Raw genomic sequence first — 23,103 nt, 5'->3', positions numbered from 1 at the left:
ATAGACTTATCTGTTTATAATTTACATGTACTTTGCTTAATCAGGAAGACCACTTGTTTGAAGATCTATTGCCTAACTGAGTAGGTTGTGGCAGTGGTGGAGAAGCTTGTGTGCTGTCAAGATAGTTCTGACTCACAGTGACCCTGTATAGGGTTTCCAAGGTTGTAAATCCTTCTTGAGCAAAGCCACTGGTCAATTTGAACTACTAACTTTGTGGTTAGCATCCCGATTCATAATTCACTGAAAATTAAATGTAATAGAAATGCAAAAGTGTTTTTATATGCTGAAAATATTCATACTGATATAAGTATTTATTGTTATATCTAAAGCAAATGCAGTGCCATGTGTGTTTATGCGAATCAATAGAGACAGTAGTTGAAACATGTACTTATATTTACATTTGCTCTACTGGAGACTATGCACTTTCAATACTGATGACAGGTATTACCTGCTCAGATAAAGCTTTAGCCTTTTCTTCTGCTTCCTTCAGGCAAAGTTCCAAGGCATCAAGCTGAGCCAAAGTCAGTGCCATCTGTCCAGTTTCCAGGGATTCTTTCTTTAAAACAATAAGCAAATATTAGTGTATCACATGGATAGTTTCTTCAAACAACTTTATGGACTAAGGATAAACTTAATAAACTCAAACAAATACACCCTTTTCCTTAAGATAGTAATAAAATACAAAGTATTCTAAAAACAATTGACTTATTTAGATTCGGACCTAAAAGGCGAGTTAAAACCTACTTACTAAATGATGAATATTGCATATTACATTATGATATTGAGGAGCTTTAGCCCACTGCTGTTGAGTGGATTTTGACTCATAGTAACTCTGTAGGACACAGTAGAAGTGCTTGCCCCTAGGGATGCCTAGGCTGTACATTTTTACAAGAGCAGATAGCCTCATCTTTCTCCCATGAAACAGCTGGTGGTTTCAAACTACCAAACTTTTGGTTAGCAACACAACACTTAACCCAGCGTGTCATCAGTGTTCCTTAGGAGCTTTTGACTATTAAAATACAATCACTAATATTGAAATTTGATTAACACAGTTTTTATTCTTGGTACAAAGAAAACTTTGCTTCAGGAGGTTAGGATGAAAGTTTCACATTCCTATGGGAGATGTCACTTGCAGAATGCCTGTTTTTATAAGCATTCATATCTCTTAGGAAACAGGATCATCTTGAACAGTGGAACCCTGTTTCCTCTGATCTTCACCTTTTATTACAAATTTCATTAAAACAAAGATGCTAGAAAAAAGTGTCACTCTGCTTTAAAATCAGATCCAACTTCCCCAGAATAAGGCTAATATCATTCAGATCAGAGGTGTAAGACTTTGCCTCTGAAACATGTTCTAAAATTACCCTTTCTCAGCCAAAAGTTGAAGAGTATGTAAAGTTGATTTGGGAAAACCAGTTACAGGTCCCATTGATACTAGAGCGCTTTCTGACTACTCTGGCTATTGTAACAATTAATTAATAATAATAAAGCCATTTGAAAACTTATAATGGAAAACCTCATCTATGCTGAGATTTTTACTTTCTTATAGCCTTGGTTTTCTTGTGAATACCCTGCCTGCTGCAGCAGCTTCCAATTAACCCTAGAAAGGAAGAAATATATTCCTACATATTTTAAAGGTAGAACTGTGCTTTGTTCACTTTGGTTTAGGAAACCACCAGTTTTATACATGTGAGCATTTCTTGATGATACACTAGAGCCATCTGGTGGTAAACAGAGTCAGCTATTCCTTCAGTTCCTGTAATTGTTTATACTATGTTCTTTGGAACTCTGCCACTGGCCTACGATGCCTATGGAACTCTATGGGAGGTAGGGTAAAGAAATGTTGCTATGTCTCAAGACCAACTTGGGGCAACACACAGTTGCATAACCTCATCTAAAAGGTAGACTTTAAAGGGATGAACATTTTGGAATAAAACAGTGGTACTTGGGATGAAGTGAACCAAGTACCACTCAGTTCTTAGAATCCAATAATTATTCCAGTAATCTCAAGAGTATACTAGTGCCAGTAACAGTTGCCATGAAATTGATTTAAATTCAAGAGAAGAGTTCAAAATTTCATAAAACACAAGCATCAAAATTCTGGTGTATTTATAGTTACAGATAAAGACACGCTGTAGGATATTTTTTAAATATCCTAAAGGGGAGTTGACGAAATGTAAAACTTTCCCCCAAAAGTTTGAAAATCCATGATATAGACTCTTATTCCCAAAGACAATTATATTGTCTAATATTTGATCTCAAGAAGTTGTTGGGTTTTTTTTTTTTTTTTTAAGTGCATGTGAGTAGATGATAGGCTGATTCATTTCTCCAGTCCTTTTTTCTCCAAAGATCAAAAATTGCCTGTGCCAAGGACAACAATTTCCAGTAAAACAAAAGCATTATAAATCAAAGCCCAATGAAATAGGCTTAGCTATAGTCTGTTATTATATAACAGGACTTTTTGTACAGATGGATTCAGGAAATTGCTTTTATAGAATACAGAGAGACCTGAGCAGAGTGTGACTAATGCAAGATTTGTCTTTGGCACCTTTTGCCTCCCTGCAAGCTATCACTCCTCAGGCTCTCATTTGCCAGAAGTTTCTACCTCTGGCTTTCCCACTCTTTTAAGACAAAAAGCCATAAATGCATCTATACACAGCTTTGTTGTTGTTGTTGTTGTTAGGTGCCATTGAGTTGGTACCGACTCATAGCAACCCTATATACAGCAGAATGAAACACTGTCCAGTCCTGAGCCAACCTCACAACTGTTGCTACGCTTGAGCCCATCAATGCTGCCACTTTGCCAATCCATCTCTCTGGGGGTCTTTCTCTTTTTCTCTGATCTTCCACCTTACCAAACATGATATTTCCCTCCAAACAATATGTCTGAAGTTTGAGAGAAAAAGTTTGGCCATTCTGATTTCCAAGGAGCACTCTGGCTGCACATTTTCCAACACAGATTTTTTTATTCTTTTGGCAGCCCATGGCACTTTCAATATTCTCCTCCAACACCATAACTCAAAAGTATTAATTTGTCTACGGTCTTCCTTATTCACTGTCCAGCTTTTGCATGCATATGAGGTTACTGAAAATGTTCAAGGTATATAGGTATTTGGGGGGTTGAGCCTGTGTCTGTGGATTTTTAAATGGCAAATTCCAGCATTTTCATGGTTATTATAATTATTTATTTTTATTCTTTGTTTCAAAACTTTCTAAAAATATTGAGCCAATTATTAAAATACATGTAGCTAAGTTTACTAACCACCACTCCTCAGTTGTCATACAGTGGTAGCTTGTGTGTTGCTGTGATGCTGGAAACTATGGCACCATTTTAAGGATCACCTGTGGAGAACATGTTTCATTGGAGCTTCCATACTAAGACACAGAATGGGAAGGAGAGACAAACCACTTCTAAATGGTTAGTCACTGAAAACCTTAAAAGTAGCAGTGAAATATTGTCAAATATAGTGCCAGAAGATGGGCCACTCAGGTTGGAAGGCACTCAAAATACAACTGGGAAAGAGCTGCCTCCTCAAAATAGTAATTGTTGTTAAGTGCCATCGAGTCAGTTCCAACCATTAGCAACCCTGTATAGGGTTTATGAAGAGCAACTGGTGAGTTTGAACCACTGACCTTATGGTTCAAATTGACCTTGCGGTCCAGCACATTATCCTGCTGCACCACACCAGAACTCCAAAGTAGAGCTGGCTTTATTGATGTGACTGGAGCAAAACTTAAAAAATCTTCATTTATTGATGTGACACAATTCAATATGGGAAGAAACAATTGCAAACATCCCTTAATAATCAGAATGTGGAACGAACAAAATATGAATCCAGGAAAATTAGAAATAATCATAAATGAAATGGAATGCATAAAAATTGATATCCTAGGCATTAGTGAGCTGAAAAGAACTGGTATTGGCCATTTTGAATCAGATAATCTCATTGTATACCAAGCCAGGAAAGACAAATTGAAGAGGAATGACATAAAATTCATTGTCACAAAGAGCATTTCAAATTATATTTTGAAGTACAGTGGTTTCTGTGGTGGGATAATATCCATGCATCTACAAGGAAGATACTACTATTATTCAAATTTATGTACCAACCACTAAAATCAGTGATAATGACATTGAACAATGGTACTAACTTCTTTAATCAGAAATTGATCAAACATGCAATCAAGATGCATTGACAAAATCACTGGTGATTATAATGCAAAAGGTGGAAACAAAGAGAAAGGATATTTAGTTGGAAAATGTGTTCTTAGTAATAGAAACAATACTACAGATCACATGATAGATTTTGCAAGACCGCTATCTTTTTCATTGCAAATGCCATTTTTCAACAGCATATGAAGTTGCTGACTATACACATGGTGGTTATGTGCTGTGGAGTCAGTTCTGACTCATAGCGAACCTGTACAGGGTTTCCGAGGCTATAAATCTTTACGGGAACAGAAAGCCTCATCTTTCTCCTGTGGAACAGCTGGTAGTTTCCAACTGCTGACCGTAAGGTTTACAGCCTGATTCATAACCACTACGCTACCAGAGCTCCTTGACTATACACATAAATCTCACCAAATGAAATACAAACTGACTAAATCAAACTGACTAAATCCTTGGGAAGAGATGGTGAAGTTCAATATCATCAGACAAAACAAGGCTTGACCCTGACTGTGGGACAGACATTCAGTTGCTCAATTTCACATTCAGAATGAAGCCAAGGAAAATTAGAACAAGACCATGCCAAAATGCATCCCACTTGAAATTACAGACCATCTCAAGAACAGATTTGATGCATTAGAGACCAATGACTGAAGAATGGAATAGTTGTGGGATGACATAAAATTCATCACCCATGAAGAAAGGAAAAGGAAAAAAAAGCAGGAAAAAGGCAAAAAAGCAAAATAAAAATTAGAAGAGTCTCTGAAACTTGTTCTTGAGTGGAGAGAAGCTGAAGTAACTAAAATAAATAAAGAAGTAAAAGAGTCAAACAAAATTTCAAGGGGCAACTTGAAAAGACAAAAAGAAGTATTACAGTGCAAGTGCAAAGACCTGGAGTTAGAAAATCTCAAGCTGAAAACACTGAAGCAAAAAATTCAAGCCTCGGCTTGCAATACTGAAAACTTCTACAAGCAAAATACTGAGTGATGCAGGAAGCATCAGAGGAAGATGGAAGGAATACACCGAGTCATTGTACCAAAAAATGTGGTCAATGTTAAGCCATTTCAAAAAGATAGCATTTATGATAAGGAACCAATGGTTTCTATTGAAGGAAGACGTCTAAACTGCAATGAAGGTATTGGGGATAAACAAGGCTACAGGAATCAAGGAAAACAAATTAAAATATTTCAACAAACTGATTCTGTGCTGGAGGCAATTACTCATCTATGCCAAGAAATTTGGGAGACATCTACCTGGCCAACTGATTGGAAGAGATTGATATTTGTGCCTATTCCAAAGACAGGTGACCTTATGGATGAGAAAATTATTAACCATATCATTAATATCACACACAAGTAAGATTTTTATAAAGATAATTTAAAAACAGTTGCAACAGACCATCAACAAAGAGCTGCCAGAAATTCAAACTGGATTCAGAAAAGAACTTAGAATGAGAGATATCATTGTTGGCATCAGACAGGTCTTGGCTAAAAGCAGAGAATAACAGAAAGATGATTACTTGTGCTTTATTGACTATGCAAAGGCATTCAGCTGTGTGGAGCATAACAAACTATGGATAGGATATCAAAGAATGGGTATCCTAGAACACTTTATTGTGCTCATAAGGAAACCGTATGTAGACCAAAGGCAGGCATTCAAACAGAACAAGCAAATGTCAAATGGTTTAAAATCAGGAAAGATGTGCTTTATTAAAGACTTATTAACAACCTCTGATATGCAGATGACACAACCTTGTTTGCTGGAAGGTAAAAGGACTTAAAATATTTACTGATGAAGATCAAAGAATACAGCCTTCGGTACTGATTGCACCTCAAAGCAAAAAAAAAAAAAAATCCTCACAACTGAACCAATAAATAACAGCATAATGGAGAAAAGACTGAAGCTGTGAAAGACTTCATTTTGCTTGGATCCCCCATCAACAGTCATGGAAGTAACAGTCAAGAAATCAAATAATGTATTAGTCAAAGCTGAGAGTTAATACCATTCGACTTATGGTGTTTGTGAAGAATATTGGAAATGGAATGGACTGGCAGAAGAACAAACAAATCTGTCTTGGAATAGGAACATCCTTGGAATCAAGGATGGGGAACTTTGTCTCTCATTCTTTGGAGAAGAACACCGTGCTTGGTAAAGTCGTGGGTCAACAAAAAGGAGGAAGACTCCCAACAAGATGGATTGACATTGTGGCAGCAACAATGAACTCAAACATGACAAAAAGCGTGAGGATGGTGTAGGACTGGCAGTGTTTCATTCTATTGCACATAGGGTTGCTATGAGTTGTAACAGACTTAACAACACCTAACAGCAACAATAAGGTAACTTAGCTGATCAAGTTAAAAGAATACAAAACAATGTTAAAAAATCAGTGAATTCTTGAATCATAGTAATGACACCAGAAAGATGTTTACCTGTGTTTTACTGACTACACAAAGACTTTCGATTGTGTGGATCATGACAAGCTATGGACAACATTGTGGAGAATGAATATTCCAGAATACTTAACTGTGCTTATGAGGAACCTGTCCATAAACCAAGAAGCAGTTGTTCAAATAGCACAAGGGGACATTGAATGTTTTAAAATGAGGTAAAGTGTGTGCCAAGGTTGTATTATATTATCATACTTAATCAGTCTTTACATTGAGCAAATAATCCAAGAAGGTGGTTTATATGAAGAAGAATATGGCATCAGGATTGGAGAAAGACTCGTTAACAACCTGCGGTATACAGATGATACAACCTTACTTCCTGAAAGCAAACAGGACTTAAAATACTTACTGATGAAGTTCAAAGACCACAGCCTTCAGTTTGGGTTTCACCTCAATGTAAAGGAAACAAAAATCCTCACCACTGGACCAATAAAAAACATCCATATAAATGGAGAAAAGATTGAACTTGTCAAAGATTCCATTTTGTTTGGTTCAATTGTCAAGTATCATGGAAGCAGGTAGACTGTAGAAGAATTGCTGCATTTAAGTTATGGTATTGGAGGAGAATATTAAAAGTACCATGGGCTGCCAAGGTAACAAATAGACTTGTGTTGGAAAAAGTATACCAGATGGCCAGGTTTCTCTCATACTTTAGACATATTATAAGGAGGGACAAGTGACTGGAGAAGGATATCATGTTTGGTAAAGAGGACAGTCAGAGAAAAAGAGGAAGACCCCAACAAAATGAATTGGCACAGTGGCCAAGGCAGCTGTGGCCTCAGCTCAGAGGTTGGCCCAGAATCTGGGAGTGTTTCGTTCTGTTGTGCATATGGTCGCTATGAGTCAGTACTGACTCAATGGCATCTAGCAGGAACAACCAGACTATGAAGGCCACTTGTCCTAATCTTAAATTAAACCTTAAGAGATGATTTTTTTTTTTTTTTTTTTGCCTGCAGAGACGTCTTATCTTAAAATCTAGAGGAAAATCTATATATGTTGTCTAAGTTTATTTTTTTGTGATTCTCCTAACAGCACCTTCTCACAGTCTCCTTCTTTGCTTTAAAACCAGTATTTCTCTGTCCTCTGATGATCCCAGTCCCTTTCACCATCAAGGACTGGTTCAAGGTCTCTGATTGCTACAACTGTTCCAGTCCACTCTGAGTCCATGGGCCACACTGAAAGGCCAGGCAGGACTTGATGAGGTTGAGTTGGAGCTCAATACATAATTGTTGATTGATTGAAAGCTCAGCAGTGAGAAAGGTGGTTACACCAGAAGGCACAGTCCTTCATGCTAAGAAGTTGTAACAGTGACTTCTTTGAGCAATATTTTCCATGCACCCCACAGGGGACACTGGATCAGAGTGCCAGAGAAGCTCAACTTGCCAAGGCCAAAGGTCAGACAATGCAGCAGAGGACAAGGGAATGGTCACAAGAGTGCACAGGGTGGTGAGGATTAAAGAAGGTAAAGTAGGTACATAGTTAGACAAATGAAGTGCTCAATAAATAATTGTTATCCAACTCCTTCAAAGAAAATAGTTTGATATGAACACTTTCTAGCTTATTTTAAAACCACAGTAAAATGAACTATCTGGTACTATAAAACAAACACTGAGCTGCTAACTGCAGTTCAAACCCACCAACTGCTCCTTGGAAACAGGACCCCTATGAGTCAGAACTGACTTGATGGCACTTAGCAACAACAACAGGGTCAAGTGATCAAACAACAGGTCTGAGAAATTTGGTCAAATGTGTTTAAGAACAAAGTTAATGTGTTAAATCATACATGCATATTTATTTAAAAGTAACTTTTCTAAACTAAGATTCAGTTACACCAAATGCCATATTTATAGAAGAACATATCGACATAGGTCACTATTAAAATATTTAATGTCTCTATTAAACTGAGGAGGAGCCCTGGTGGCACCATGACTAAGCACTAGGCTGCTAAATAAAAGGTTGGGGTTTGACTCCACCAGCTGCTCTGTGGGAGAAAGATGTGGCAGTCTGCTCTGTACAGATTTACAGCCTTGGAAACAATCTGGGGCATTTCTATGTCCTATAGGGTCACCATGAGTTGGACTTGACTTGACAGCAATAGGTTATAGATTTTAGCAACCTGAAGCTTTCAGGGTTCTGGCAGCAGTCCTTGTTCTGTGGCACAGTCACTTCCTGAAACATAAAATGTGCTCTCAGCAAGTTTTGCAATGGTTGAGCTTCCTATTTGATAGTTCATATGTTTACTACTGTTCATTACTCTTCACCCCTGCTTGACAGGCCCTCTGATTCTTTATCCTGCTACAATCAGCTCACACATATTACTTAGATTAAAATCTTTCCCGCAACTGCTCATAGTCTCCCTTGTCTCCCATCCACCTCAGCTCCTTACATGGAAGATTTATGTCATTCCCTCCTACGTATGGGGATCAGAATTCATTCCAAAATGGAAATGTTATCACTATCAAATCCTTTTGTGCATAGCTTTTACAATAGTTTCTTAGTCTAGATTGCCAATTTTTATTTAGTAAGATCTTTAAAAAAAAAAAAAAAAAAAATTCATTTTCCCAATTCTAAGCCATTCTGGTGAAAGCTATATTTCCTTTGTGGTTGAGGTTGCCTCTATAGTCACCTAATAAGATACTAGTATATGAAACAACTATTGTCAAAATCCACTTGAAAGAAGGTTCTAAAACATGCATTATAATGTGAAAGACATGGCCTGGTGAACTCTAAAATCTGGAGGACCACAATCTGGACCTGACCTGACTCATAACAGACAGTGTAATGTTGTTGTTGTTGTCGTTAGGTACCATCGAGTCGGTGCCAACTTATAGCGACCCTCTGCACAGCAGAATGAAACACTGCCAGATCCTGGGCCAACCACACTATTGTTGCCTTGCTTGAGCCCATTAATGCTGCCACTTAGCCAATCCATCTCACTGGGGGTCTTCTTCTTTTTCTCTGACATTTCATCTTAGCAAATATGATATCCTTCTCCAGTGACTGGTCCCTCTTGACAATATGTCCGAAGTATGAGAGACAAAGTTTGGCCATCTTGGCCTCCAAGGAGCAGTCTGGCTGCACTTCTTCCAAAACAGATCTGTTGGTTCTATGGGAAGCCCATGGCACTTTCAATATTCTCCTCCAATACCGTAACTCAAAAGCATCAATTCTTCTACAGTCTTCATTATTTACTGTCCAACTTTCACATGCATATGAGGTTATTGAAAATATTATGGCTTGGGTCAGGTGCACCTTAGTCCTCAACCTGACATCTTTGCTCTTCAACACTTTAAAAAGGTCTTGTGCACCTTCACAATAGACGGAGCAGTTGGGAACTTTAGACACAGAGAGGGAGAGGGGCTGTGTGCTGATGATCCGGGGGCAGGCTTGTAGTGTATACCCTTTGGTTGGTTAATGATGCATGGAGGGGATTGTAACCATAGCAATGAAATGATATACGATAGGATGAATGTAAAGGTTCTCCCATGTAAACTATCACATAATTCACAATAAAACATTAAAAAAAAAAAGTCTTGTGCAGCAGATTTGCCTAATGCAATATATTTTGTGATTTCTTGACTGCTGCTTCCGTGAGTGTTGATAGTTGACCCAAGAAGAATGAAGTCCTTGACAACTTCAATCTTTTCTCCATTGATAAGAATGTTGTTTATTGGTCCAGTGGTGAGGATTTTTGTTTTCTTTACATTGAGAAGTAATCCATACCAAAGGCTGTGCTCTTTGATCTTCATCAGTTATATTTTAAGTGTTCTTCACTTTCAGCAAGCAAGGTTGTATCATCTGCATATCGCAGGTTGTTAATGAGTCTTCCTCCAATCCTGATGACATGCTTTTCTTCATATAACCCAGCTTCTCGTATTATTTGCTCAGCATACAGGTTGAATAAGCATGGTGAAAGAATACAACCCTATCGTACACCTTTCTTAATTTTAAACCATCCAGTGTTCTCATGTTCTGTTCCAACAACTGCCTCTTGGTCCATGTACATATTTCTCATTAGCAGAATTAAGGTTCCAGAATACTCATACTTCACAATGTTGTCCATAGCTTGTCATGATACACACAATCAAAAGCCTTTGCGTAGTCAATAAAGCACAGGTAAACGACTTTCTGATATTCTCTGCTTTTAGCCAAGATCCTTCGCACATCAGCAATGATATCCCTCGTTCCATGGCTTCTTCTGAATACGACTTGAACCTCTGGAAGTTCTCTGTCATTGTATGCTTACAGCCATTTCTGTTTTACCTTTAGTAAAACTTTACTCACACGGGATATCAAAGAGATTTTCCAATGATTTCCGCATTCCATTGGGTCACCTCTCTTTGGAATGGGCACAAATATGGATCTCTTCCAATCAGTTGGCCAGATAGTTGTCTTCCAAATTTCTTGGCAGAGACGAGTGAGTGCCTCCTCTGTCACCTCACTTTCTTGAAAGATTTCAGTTTGTATTCCATCAATTCCTGGTGCCTTCTTCTTTGCCAGTTCCTTCAATGCACCTTGTATTTTTTTCCCTCAGTATTATTGGCTCTTCATCATATATTACCTCTTGAAACAGTTGAACATCAGCCATTTCCTTTTGGTACAGTGACTCTGTATTCCTTCCATATTCTTTTGATGCTTTCTACATCATCCAATAATTTGCCCAGAGAATCTTTCAATAACGAAAGTCAAGGCTTGACTTTTTTCTTCAGTTCCCCCAGCTTGAGAAATGCTGAGCGTGTTCTTCCTTTTTGGCTTTCTGACTCCAGATCTTTGCACATTTTGTTGTAATATTTGGCTTTATCTTCTTGAGCTGATCTTTGAAATATTCTGTTCAGTTCTTGTACCTCCTCATTTCTTCCATTTGCATCTCTACTCTGGAGAGCAGGTTTTCGGTGTTTCTTCTGACATCTATTTTGACCTTTTCTTTCTTTCTTGTCTTCTTAATGAATTTTCCTCTGCATATCTCTCAATTTCCTCAGTTTTTAAATTGGATGGTTCCTCTAAGGAGATAACTGTGGAGAATTTAATAAAGTAACTATTTTCAAAGATGAGGTCATCATTATGGGCATTAACAATGGATGGTGAAGCATCCCATAGCTAGAAGCACAGGTAACACTTGCCTTATCGAAGACAGAGGGAAAGGGTAATTGACCAGAGCTCAATGAGAGGGTCATCCAACAGGATGATAGAGGAATACTAGCAGTGTTCTGACAGTGATGTTGGTGGAATAAATATGATGACTTTATTTCCTCTCTCTCCATTTTCTTGTTTGTATCTCTCATGGGTTGACTCCAACAATCAGTCAGAAGGAAAGAAAGACAAGGAAAGGTGAATAACCAACTCAACTTACAGGGAACAGAGTAGGATGGGAGAGGATTTTAGTCAATCTGGTTAAAAAAGAAAAAGAAAGAAACGTCAAGCCAAAGGAGTTTAATTAACATGGTTCTCAGATGTCAACCCATAGATCAGTGTTGGTTTGTAATAGCATTTTCACCAACCAACAAAAAAGGGGCAAAATAAACTTTTTTAAAAAACAAAGGACATTGTAAATTTTTCATGAAGCCAAATTTATTTTATTTACAGGACTGTCCTTTATCCTGTGGTCACGATTTATTAATTAATTTATTTTTGTATTAATGCTTATTTACTGAACAAATGAAAGTGACAGTATATGGAAATCATTATTTTAATGTCTTTCCTTGACAATTTTTGAAAATAACCCCAATTATTTTTGAAGTAAATAACTCGTATTAGTTTATGAAATTTAAAAATATGCAGAGATTCTGATTTAAGAAATCTCTATTAAATCGTAAGTAGAATGTTTTATCAAGTGGCCTTCCAAGAGATATGGTCTCTGTTCTCCCTGGATCAAGTCCAAGGTGGACCTACATTCTGTATCAAGTTGTCTGCATTAGCAAGATTCCAGAATATCATTTTTCAGGATAAAAACACATTTCTAAAGGTCAGTCTTTCATCCTGTGAAAGATTTAACTACTTTTCCATTTCTGTAGCATCACTAAAAAGGCACTGGAAAGGAAGACTTAGATGCTAATTTATAAAAATATTACTGGCATGGAAGGTGAAGAGAAATGGCCATGTGAGGTCTGCTAGTATCATAAATAACTTTAAATAATGGCTTACTCAAAACTCTTAAAAGGTCAACCCTCATTTCAATTCAGTTCAAAGTAATTAAATTCATGTAAGTTAAAACATTTTTATCAAAGGCTCACTATTTGCCAGGTTCTGTGCTGGGCATTAGAGAAATAAGGCATTACTAACAGACTTGATTTATATACCCTCAGCTTAGACTGTTTCCCAAAACGAAAAATGCTGGGATTTGGCTTTACATAGATTGCAAGAATGTCAAACATTGGTGGTTAATTTAATGCTTAATATGCTCATTCTTAGGAGTCCTGGTGTGGCAATGCAGGATAAGCACTTGACCGCAAAGTTGGCAGTTCAAACTCACAAGCCGCTCCTTGGAAACTCTATACAGTGTTGCTGTGAATTGGAACTGACTTGATGGCACTTAACAACATGCTCATTCATAATACATTGCTGTGTCTTTTGGGATCTTGTTCTTTTCTGATGTTAGAAATTATTAATAGGCACTTTTCAAGTAACATTGGCTTACAGATTCTTCTTCTTCTTGATAGGTGCTGTTGAACTGGTACCAACTCACAATGACTTTAAGAAACACTGCCCAGTCCAGTACTGCCCAGTCCTGCTCCATCCTCACAGTCATCGTTATTCTTGAGGCCACTGCAACCCTGTGCCAATCCATCTCATTGGGGACTTCCTTTTTTCCACTGACCCTCCATTTTACCAAGCGTGATGTCCTTCTCCAGGGAGGTCTTTTGTGATAATACGAGAGACAAGTCTGGCCATCCTACCTTCCAAGGAGCATTCTGGTTGTACTTCTTAGAGACGGTGTATAAGTCATATCAAAGAGTTTGAAACAGGAGGTGAAGAAAAGGAACCTAATAAACAGCATGTATCTTCCATCATTTGAAGTTAGCAGGAAACAAGGATTCGACTAGAGGACACCTACTTTGAGTTAATAATTATGCTACAGAATTGTATTCTGTGGACTAAAATAGCCCCTAGGAAGAGCAATTTCTTCAAATGCTGAATGCAACCAATCTCTTCAGAATTTCATAAAATCTGTTAGCACTCTTCCCTGAAAACAAAAAGCATATGTGTTTGCAGGTGCACATAAACTTACACACAATAAGCATGCACTCATAATTTTGCTTATGCTTTTATGGTGTTTTAGAACCCTTCCCAGTGTCATCAATGTATTGTCTAAATTTAGAATTCCTCACTTAGAAAGTGTATTCTATTTCAGTCACCTTTAATTTTTATTCTAAAATAAAATACAAAATAAGAATCCTGGTGTGTTGCTGTGGGATAATGCCCTACCCTGCAAGGTCAGTTTGAACCACAAGGTTGGTGGTTCAAACTCACCAGCCACTCCTTGGAAACCCTATACAAGGTTGCTGTGAGTTGGAACCAACTTGACAGCACTTAACAACAACAACGAGTGAGAATATTGATATGCTCTTGTGGTCTCTCCAAGTATCACAAATCATGCAGATCAACAGCTAAATATGAGAATGTGTCAAAAAGTTTGCAGAAAACTTTCATTTTATTTTAATTTCTTGAAGCCTCTTCATATGTTATCTATAATTCTCAAACTCAAATAAACCAAATCTACTGCCACCAAGTTGGGAGTAGACAGCCTCATTCAGCTTTCTCCCTACGATGATCAGCTGGTGGAGCTCAACTATCAAGTTTCCGGTTAGCAGCCTAGATCCTGGAGTCCTAGTGTGGAGCTTCAGGATAATGCACTGGACCACAAGGTCAGTTTGAATCTCATGGTGGATGGTTCAAACCCACCAGCTGCTCCTCAGAAACCCTATACAGGGTTGCTTTGAGTTGGGACCAACTTGATGGCACTTAACAACAACAGTCCAGCACCTAAGTAACATCCTTGTTCAACACTCAACAGAAACAAAACAATTCCTTCCTTTTCCTGTACAGTAAAGCATGTAACGTACCTTCCAAGAGAAGACTGGTTCTTAAAACGAAAACCTCAAAGCTCCTAAATACTAATTTATCCTGTTGACTATAGAGTGAAGATTTCAATAGTGGAAACGTAAGTTATTTGTAATTGTAAAAAAGTAAAAGAGAAAAGATTTAAGCCAATATTACTATAAAAAAAAGATTTTAATTTCTTTAAATGTAACAACAGGAAAACACAAAGCACAATAATCTTGCTGAAAGAAGGAATTTTAATTTCTTTATCTAGAAAAAATGCTATTTAAAAACTATTTGTTTTTAGATAAAATGTTCTATTTCAGGGGGGCATAAAGAATTGTAAATACATTGTCCATTTTCAAAGAAAATTATTTGAATAGTTGAGGTTTTCTGTGATATCATTATTTTCTCAAATATCATATATAAATTTAGATTTTTGAGCACCTTGAAAATTTACCAACAATGCTTTCATTCTCCCATGGAATCCTATGCTTTAGGGAATATGCATGTCTGGTAAGTGCCATTGAGTTTGTTCCTGTATAGGGTTTCCAACACTTTTTTGTTTGTTTGTTTAATCTTTGATGGAACAAAAATCCTCATCTTTCTCCCGACTTTCTGCTGCTAGGCTTGAGCCATCTACCTTGTGATTCACAGTCCAGTGCTTAACCTATGGAGCCACTGCACCCTTCCATGCACGTCTGTAGGGAGAGTGATTTCAAATCTTTTGAGTAAGGTGATTAACTGTTATTACCCAATGAGTAGATCAACTCTGCAGTGCATTAGAGCAACAAATGCATATGACTCAGTGCTCAGAGTGAACTTTTCTTTTTTGTGATTTTTAGTTCCTAAATAAGTAATCTTTACAAAAGCGAGAAACATAATTACAATGATGAATACTCCAAAACAAAACTCCAGTGATGCAGTCCCAAGAATCTAGCAAGAAAATCCTTAGTTGAACTTGATGTTACATGAGAAAGGTTTTTTTTTATTTTTCTTTCCGTCAGTCTGGCATTTGCACAGATTCCCCTTTTAACCAAGTTCTGAAGGAGAAATGTTATGCATCCTTTTGTATCAGATAAAAGTTCAGCAATAATTTCCATAATACATTCCAGTGTGATAAAGTAAGCAAAGCAAAGGACAGATAGGAGAGTTCACTTTTGCTGTGAATTTCCACTTCTTTTAAGGTTTTCCTTCAATGTTCTGAGGAAGCATGGCCAGAAAGCAAAGAAGAAGGCCCAGCATGCTTGATATCAGCTGCTGAATAGCTCTTGGTTTTCTTATTTTGAACTCTGTAGTGGCTATTTGCCATGCTTTTTGCCCAGTATCTTCCTCTGTTTGAGTAATTTGTCTCATGAATCTCACCTTCTCAGAAACTCTTTTTTCAAAACAAAACCCAGAAACTCTTTTTCAAACTTCCCTCACATTTAAGGTATGTGACTTAGGTCTAACCAACCAAATCCACCAGCAGGAGACTTCAATTTGGATGTGAGTGATGTGTTGCTGTTGTTGTTTGCTGTCAAGTTGGTTCAGACTCATAGTAACACTGTATAGGGTTTCCGAGGCCATCTAATGGGTTTGAACTGCCGACCTTGTGGTTAGCAATCCAGTGCTTATTATGCAATGCCAAACCAGGACTCCTATTGACATGAGATGTTGTTTTTAAGTTTTGTTGAGACAGTCCTGACTCAGAAAAATACTGTACAGCAATTCCAAGGAGTAATTGGTGAGTTTGAACTGCCAGTGTGTGGGAGGTACTAAACAGAATGGAATTTTGCTAGGCTGAAGTGATCATTAGACTAATAGAGGCTGCAGTTGATGTAAGACTTAGAGGTAATGTCTCATACCCAATGGGAGTTATAAGAGCCGTAGTAGCACAGTGGGTTATGCATTGGACTGCTAACTGCACGTACAACAGTTGGAGTACACCAGTTGTTCCTTGGGAGATACAAGAGACTTTTCTATTCTCACAAAGATTTACCACCTCAGAAACCCTCTGAGTCAAAGCCAACATAACAACTAGTGATAAGCGAGCTGGGGCCTACCCCCAGTGGAAGCAGTGATAGATTCTTCACCAGAATCTGGCCAGGTGATTGGGTATGGTCTTCTAGAGAACCTATTGAATATCTGTTGTTGCTAAGTGCTGTTGATTTGGTACCAACTTATAGAGATCTTAAGCACAACAGAACAAACACTGCCCAGTCCTGCAACCACCTCACAATCGATGCTACACTTGAACCCATTACTTCTACCTCAGTACCAATCCATCAAATTAGGCATGCTCCCTTTTTCACTTACCCTCCACTTTACAAAGCATGATGTCTTTCTCCTGAGACGATTGCTTCTGATAATATGTCTGAAGTGTGAGAGATGATGAGTCCTGGTGTGGCACTGTGGGTTAATGCGCCAGACTGTAAAGATGTTTGAACTGCAAGGTTGGTGGATCAAGCTCACCAGCTGCTTCTTGGAAACCCTATACAGGGTTGCTATGGGTTAGAACCAACTCAATGGCACTTAACAACAATAAAAACAATGAGAGAAGATGTCTGGCCATCCTGGCTTCTAAGGAACATTCTGGGTGCATTTTTCTAACACACATTTGTTTGTTTTTTAGTGGTTCATGGTACTTTTAATATACTCCTCCAACAACATAACTCAAATACATAGATTGTTCCATGAGCTTCTTTACTCATTATCCCACTTTCACATGCATGTGAGGTTATTGAAAATATCATGGATTGTGTCAGATGCACCCTCAGTTCTCAAACTGAAATCTTTGCCCTTGAACATTTTAAAGAGGTCTTTAGCAGCAAATTTGCATAGTGCAATATGTCCTTTGATTTCTTGATTGCTGCTTCCATGAGTGTTGATGGTTGATCCAAGCAAAATGAAATCTTTGACAACTTTAATCTTTTCTCCATTTATATGGATGTTATTTATTGGTCCCGTGTTGAGGATTTTTGTTTTCTTTACATTTGAGGTGCAACCCATACTGAAAGCAGTGGTCTTCGATCTTCATTAGTAAGTATGATAAGCCATCTTCACTTTCAGCAAGCAAGGTTGTCTAATATGCATATCAAAGGTTGTTAATGAGTCTTCGTCCAACTCTGATGCCATACTTTCCTTCATGTAATACAGCTTCTTAGGTTACTCAGCATACACATTGAGTAAGTATGGTGAAAGAATACAACCCTGGCACATACCTTTCCTAATTTTAAACCATCGATGTTCCTTTGTTATATTTGAACAACTGCTTCTTAATTTGTGTACAGGTTCCTCATGAGTACAACTAAGTGTCTCAGAATACATATTCTTTGCGATGTTGCCCAGAGCTTGGCATGATCCACATAATCAAAAACGTTTGCATAGTCAATAAAACACAGGTTACCAGTCTGACTGCTAACCTCAAGGTCAGCAGTTCAGAACTACCAGCCATTTCGTGGGAGAAAGATGAGGATTTATGCTCCCCTTGAGATTTATAGCGTCAGAAACCCTGTACAGGGTCACTATGCTTCAGAGCTGGCTTCATAGCACATAACCACCATCACTACCACCAAACATCTTTTTGGTATTCTCTGCTTCCAGCCAAGATCCATCTGACATCAGCAGTTGTATCTCTAATTCTGTGCCTTCATCTTAATCTGCCTGAAACCACTGGTAGTTCCCTGTCAATGTACTGTTGCACCTGTTTTTGAATTATCTTTAAGAAAATATTACTTTCATGTGATATTAATGATACTGTTCAATGATTTCTGCATTCTATTGGGTCACCTTTCTTTGGAATGGTTACAAATATGGATCTCTTCCAATCAGTTGGACAGGTAGCTCTCTTCCAAATTTCTTGGCATCGATGAGTGTCTCCGTGCCACATCAGTGTACTGACAGATTTTAATTAGTATTTAATCAATTCCTGGAGCTGTATTCTTTGCCAATTTCTTCAGTGAACTTTGGACTTTTTCCTTCAGTAATATTGGCTCTTGATCATATACTACCTCTTGAAATGATTGAACATTGACTATTTCTTTTTCGTACAGTAACTATATGCATTCCTTCTAGCTTTTGGTGCTTGCTGCATCATTCAATATTTTGCCCATAGAAACCATCAATATTTCAAGTCAAGGCTTGATTTTTTTCCCCCAGTTCCCTCAAGTTCTCAAATTCCCATATTTTGAGAAATGCTGAATATGTTCTTACTTTTTGATTTTCTAATTCCAAGTCTTTGCACATTTTAGTATAATATTTAACTTTGTCTTTTCGAGCTGCCCTTTGAAATTTTCTATTCAGCTCTTTTATCTGCTTATTTCTTCCATTTGCTTTAGCATATCTATGGTGGAAAGCAAGTTTCAGAGTCTCATCGGAAATCTGTTTTGTCTATTCCTTTTTTTCTGTCTTCTTAATGACCTTTTGCTTTCTTCCTATATGATGTGCTTGATGGCACCCATTACTCTTCAGTTCTTCAGTCATCAGTGTCTAATTCATGAAATCTGTTCTTCAGATGATCTCTACATTCAGGTGGGATATGTTCATAGTCGTATTATGGCATTTTTGGACCTGTTTTAATTTTTTTCAGCTCCAGTCTGAATTTGCATACAAGCAATTGGTCTGTTCTATAGTCTGCCCCTGACCTATTTTGACTGATGGTATGAAACTTTTCTACCATGTCTTTCCACATATGTAGTCAATTTGATTTCTGTGTATTTCATTTGGTGAAGTCTATGTATATAGTCTTATTTTATGCTGTTCCAAAGAGGTATTTGCAATGAAGAAATCATTGGTATTTCAAAATTCTATCATGCATCGTCCAACATTGTTTCTATCACCAAAGTCATGTATTCAAACAAATGATCCTTCCTTGTTATTTCCAAGCTTTGCATTCCAATCACCAGTAATTATTGATACAACCTGATTGCATGTTTGATCAATTTCAGACTGAAGAAGTTGGTAGAATTCTTCAATTTTATTATCATTGGCTTTAGTGGTTGATGCATATATTTGTATAACAATAGTACTAACTGGTCTTCCTTATAAGTGTATTAATATTATCCTATCACATAGTATTGTACTTAAAGACAGATCTTAATACGTTCTTTTTGATGATTAATGTGACACCTGTTGTTGTTTTTGGTTTTAGGTGCCATAGAGTTGGTGCTCATACATAGTGATCCTATGTACAACAGAATGAAACATTGCCTAGTCCTGGGCCAACCTCACAATCATTGCCACTGTGTCAATCCATCTCATTGAGGATCTTTCTCTTCTTCTCTGACCCTTTTAATAATATATCTGAAGTATGAGAGATGAAATCTGGCTATCCTGGCTTCTAGGAAGCATTCTGGCTGTACTTCTTCCAACACAGATTTATTTGTTCTTTTGGCAGTCCATGGTACTTTCAATATTCTCCTCCAACTCCATATCTCAAATGCATCAACTCTTCTATAGTCTTTCATATTCACTGTCTAACTTTCACATGCATATGAGGTTATTAAAAATTTTATGGTTGGGACAGGCACACCTTAGTCCTCAAACTGACATCTTTGGTCTTCAATACTTTAAAGAGCTCTTATGGAGTAGATTTGCCTAATGCAATATGTCATTTGATTTCTTGACTGCTGCTTCCACGAACATTGATAGTTGAACTGAGCAAAATGAAGTCTTTGACAAATTCAGTATTTCTTCCATTTATATGGATGTTGTTTATTGGTCCAGTGGTGAAGATTTTTGTTTTCTTTACATTGAGATGCAATCCATACAGAAGGCCATGGTCTTTGATCTTCATCAGTAAGTATTTTAAGTCCTCTTGCTATCAGCAAGCAAGATTGTGTTATCTGCATATCACAGGTTGTTGAAGAGACTTCCTCCAATTAGGATGCCACATTTTTCTTCATATAATCTAGCTTCTCTGATTACTTTCTCAGCATTCAGATTGAATAAATATGGTAAAAAAAAATATGACCCTGGCACACACCCTTCCTAATTTTAAACCATTTGGTGTTCCTTTGTTCTATTTGAATCTTGATCTATGTACACTTTCTTCATGAGCACAATTAAGTGTTCCAGAATACTCATTTTCCATAATGCTGTCATGATCCACACACAGTTTGTCATGATCCATAAAATATAAAGTCTTTGCACCGTCAATAAACCATAAGTAAACATCTTTCTGATATTCTCTGCTTTCAGCCAAGATCCATTTGACATCAGCAAGGATATCTGGAAGTTTTCTGTCAATGTATGGTTGCAGTTGTTTTTGTATTATCTTTAGCAAAATTTTACTTACATTTGATATTAATGATATTGTCCAATGATTTCTGCAGTCCCTTGGGTCAATCTCTCTTTGGAATGGGCACAAATACAGATCTCTTCCAAACATTTGGCAAAGTAATTGTCTTCCAAATTTCTTGGCGTAGATGAGTGAATGCCTTCAGTGCAGTATCAGTTTGTTGAAAGATTTCAATTTGTATTCCATCAATTCCTGGTGCCTTGTTCTTTGCCAGTGACTTCAATGAATCTTGGACTTCTTCTTTCAATATTATTGACTCTTGATCATATGCTACTTCTTGAAATAGTTGAGCATTGATGATTTCTTTTTGGTACAGTGATTCTGTGTATTCCTTCCATCTTCTTTTGATGCTTTCTGCATCATTCAATAATTTGCCCATAAAATCCTAGAGTCAAGGTTTCAATTTTTTTTTTTTTTCACTTCTCTCAGCTTGAGAAATGCTAAGCATGTTCTTCCCTTTTGGTTTCTTAACTTCAAGTCATTGCACATTTTGTTATAATATTTGACTTTGTCTTCTCGAGCTGACTTTTGAAATTTGCTGTTCAGCTATTGTACCTCCTCACGTCTTCCATTTGCTTTCAAATCTCTATGCTGGGGAGCAAGTTTCAGAGTCTCTTCTGTCATCCATTTTGATCCTTTCCTTCTTTCTTGTTTTCTTAATGACTTTTTGCTTTCTTCCTGTATTATGTTCTTGATGTCATCCCACAACTCTTCAAGTCTTCTGTCTTCAATGTGTAATACATCACATCTGTTCTTCAGATCTCTAAATTTTCATGGGATATATTCAAGGTCATATTTTTGCTCTTGTGGACTTGTTTTCATTTTCTTCAGCTTTAGCCTGAATTTGCATATGAGCAATTGATGGTCTGTTCCACATTCTGCCCCTGGCCCTGATTTGACTAATGATATGGAGCTTTTCCATGTCTCTTTCCACAGATGTAGTCAATTTGATTTCTGTGTATTACATCTGGTGAGATCCATATGTATACTTTCCTTTTATGTTGCTTAAAAAAGGTATTTGCAATAAAGAAGACGTGGGTCTTACTCCTGGACCCAGGGACAGGGACATGGCCACAGAGAACTAGAGCAGAGAGTGAAGCATCCAGCTGATATGAAGTGAGGGGAGATGCACAAGAACGCCTATACTTGCAGATAGTACCCATTTAACCTGGCTTCAATGGCTGGTTGATCAGAACTCAACTAGAGGGAAAAAGAAGAGGAAAAAAAGAGAAATCTGCTACAATTTGATGAAATTGGCCTATATTTATGAATGTATTATTCAAAAGAGGGAATGAATCTTTACAGCAAGGATCATTCCCACTCCCTCAGTACACAGTGTTAACAGGGATGGGCAACTTAGACTTTGACTACCCAGAATGGGGGGTCTACAAAGGCATGAAGTGACTGGCTTACAAGCTTTCAAGAGGGAGCCTAGTTTCAGAGGGTGAGGGGGGAAAGTAGAATCTCCACTGAGTGGTTTCCAACCTGTATGGATGGGGCTGGTGAAAGGAGATGAGGATAAGACTCTAGTGATCTAATAGTGAATAATTGCTATCAGAACTGATTATGAGTGTTGCAAATGTAAAGGTAGATGTTTTGTAATAAAAGGAGGAGAGTGGTTGATCTTGCAGTCCAGGAGCAGAGGACCCTGGGACCATCAAGGGAGAAGAACAGAGTGTTGGACCCTATCTAGAGAAGCAGTGACACCAGAGATGGAGGCAGAAATGATGATGCGGAGAGATGGAAAGCTGGGGACTCTGAACTCAGGAAGGGAGAGGGTCTACGTGCTGGCGGTTGGGGTGTGTGTGTGCTGGCGTTCAGGGTATACCCTTTGGTTTTTTGAATGGTTATATATTCCTGAGTGTTTCCGTGTACATCCAAAAAAGTAAAAAACAGAGGGAATGGAAGCAAATGCTGTTGAATGATGATGCATGAAGGGGATTGCAATCATTACAATGATACAAAATACAAAAGAATGAATGTAAAGCTGATGTTCTCCCATGTAAACTATCGCTGAATGCACAATAAAAACTTAAAAACAACAACAACAACAACGTCATTGGTCTTTCAAAATTCTATCATGTGATCTCCAGTGTTGTTTCTATTACCATGGCCATGTTTTCTATTAATCCTTCCTCTTTGTTTACAACCTTTGCTTTCCAATTACCACT

The sequence above is a fragment of the Chrysochloris asiatica genome, unplaced genomic scaffold, assembly GCF_000296735.1.
Source record: "Chrysochloris asiatica unplaced genomic scaffold, ChrAsi1.0 scaffold00147, whole genome shotgun sequence".
In the NCBI taxonomy this organism is placed as follows: domain Eukaryota; kingdom Metazoa; phylum Chordata; class Mammalia; order Afrosoricida; family Chrysochloridae; genus Chrysochloris; species Chrysochloris asiatica.
This window is presented reverse-complemented; position numbering follows the sequence as displayed.